Consider the following 2,500-nt stretch of genomic DNA (forward strand, 5'->3'; position numbering starts at 1 on the left):
GAGAGAGAGAGACAAAGAGAGAGAGAGAGACAGAGAAGGAAAGAGAGAGAGAAAAAAAAGAAAGAAAAAGAGAAAGAGAAAGAGAAAGAGACAGAGACAGAGAGAGAACCTTATAGGAATAAATAAAGAAAGAATAAATAAAAGAATTAAAAAAAAAGTATTTGAAAATATCTTAAGAGATTTCTGAAATGTTTGTGAAAAAGTGAAACTAAAAGGATGAGAATCAATAAATATAAAAGGAGATTAAGTAAATCAGAGAGATTAAGATGAAACGATGACTGGATGGAGAAAAGAAAGAGAAAAAGGGGAAAATCTAAATGTTGAGAAGCAGAGAAGAAGAATATGGCGAAGAAGAGAATGAGAAACAAGAAGAAAAAAGAAGAAGGGAAAGAAGAGGATGAAGAAAAATAAGAACGAAAGAAAGACGAAATAATAAAATTAACCAAAACCTAACAAAGTAAAGAAAGACAAAAAGATAACTGAAAAAACGTAAAAAAATAAAATTGATTAATACAAAAAAAATATAAAATAAAAAGTCAAGAAAGTAAATTTTCATAAACATAAATAAAACTTAAAAAAAAACAAGACGAATAAACAAAAATAAAATGAAATAAAGAGGAAATTGATGAATAAAAGCAAAATGAAATAAAAACAAAAATTAAGATATGAAAACATACCCAAACAATAATGCATTGGAAAAATATATACAAAACGAAAGAGAAATAAAGCCAATTAAAAAAAGGATCAACAAAAAACTAAACGAAATATGACATATAATAATAATAATAATAACAATAACAACAATAATAATAATTTTAACAATAACAACAACACTAATAATAATAATAATAACAACAATAATGACAATAATAATAATGATACTACTACTAATAATGATAAATAAATAAAAAAGAATAAACAAATTATAATAATAATAAAAACAACTAATAATAATAATAAGTCCGCCCACGCCCCCCCAGCCCCCACCCCCCCCGTGGGCGTTTCTCCCCCTGTCCTCCCGCCCAAAGGACTTTCCTTCAGGACGCGGGACTTGCTCTCTCTCCCTCTCATCCTTCTCGTCTTCCTTATCCTCATCTCTGCTCTAGGATTCCCTTCTCCTGTGTCCTATTTTTCTTGTTTTTTCTCTCTTTTTTTTTTTTTTTTTTTTGTCTGTTTCTTATTCTTTTTTTATCTCTCTATCCTTTTCTATTGCTTTATTTTTTCTTTTTCGTATTTTTTTCCATTCACCTTTTCTCGGTTTTTCTTTTTTCTTTTCTTTTTTTCCTGTGATTTTTTTCCTCCTCTTTTTTGTGTATTCTTTTCCGTTTTTTTCCTTCTTTTTTCCTTCCTTCGTTCTTGTTTCTAGGTCCTGACTCTCTCCTCTCCTCTCCCCTCTCTCCCTCCTCTTCTTCCTCTTTCTTACGATAAGCAACATTAACAACACACCAACAAAGATACACCTTAAAAGGTCCAAACAACAACAATAATAAAAACAACAACAGCAACAACAAAAACAATAACAACAGCAACAATAACAACAACAACAAAACAACAACAAAAGCAATAACAGCAACAACAACAACTACAAGAAAAGAAATACCAATGAAAACGATACCTTCCCCTCCACAAGGACCAGCAACAAGAACGATAACATTATCAATCACAACCGGAAGAAGACAAAAAAATAACAACTCCCCCCCCCCCCCTCCAAGGTTGTTTTCTGGGGGGATTCCCCTCATCCGATGACAGGTGATTTAGACTAATTCAATTTCCGTGCCTCTTGTCTCCTTACCTTCCCCTCCCCCCCTTCTCCACCCCCTTCCCTTCTGTCTATCCCTCCCCCCTTAACGCTCTCTTCCCTCACCTTTTCTCCCCTTATCCTTCTCCCTTTCTTTCCTCTCTCCCTTCCTCCTTCCCCTCGGTCTCCTTCTCGTACCTCCCTCATTCCCTGTTCCCTAACCCTCCTCTTTCCCTCCTCCTTTAAACCCCCTCCCTCTCTCCCTCCCCTCCCTAACCTTCCTCTCTCCCCTTAACAACCCCCTCCCCTCATCCCTCCTCTCTCCCCTCCCTCCCCCTTAACCTACTCCTCTTTCCCTCTCCACCTCTCCCCTAATCCTCCTCTCTCCCTTCTCCCCAAACCTCCCTCCACTCCTCCTTCCCCTCCCCTAAACCCTCTTTGTCCCCTTAGCCCCCCTCCCTATATAACCCTGTATCTCTTTCCCCCTTCTATTTCCACCCTCTACCCCCTCCTCCTCTCCTTCTACCCCTCCCCTTAACCCCTCCCTCCTTTCCCTCCGCGTCCTCCTCCTAGCCCCCTCATTCCTCTCTACCCCCCCTCCCCTCCACCCCCCTTAATCCACCGCATCGCCAGAGTGAGTCACGAGTCCATCCCCCTCCACCTTCCCCCCCTCCCCCTCCCCCTCCCCCTGCCTCTTTTTACCAGCTGTTTTTATCGTTTTTTTATTTCATTTGTTAATTTTGTTCGTCTTTCGTCTTATTT

Source organism: Penaeus vannamei, chromosome 22 (assembly GCF_042767895.1).
Source record: "Penaeus vannamei isolate JL-2024 chromosome 22, ASM4276789v1, whole genome shotgun sequence".
NCBI classification, from domain to species: Eukaryota; Metazoa; Arthropoda; class Malacostraca; order Decapoda; family Penaeidae; genus Penaeus; species Penaeus vannamei.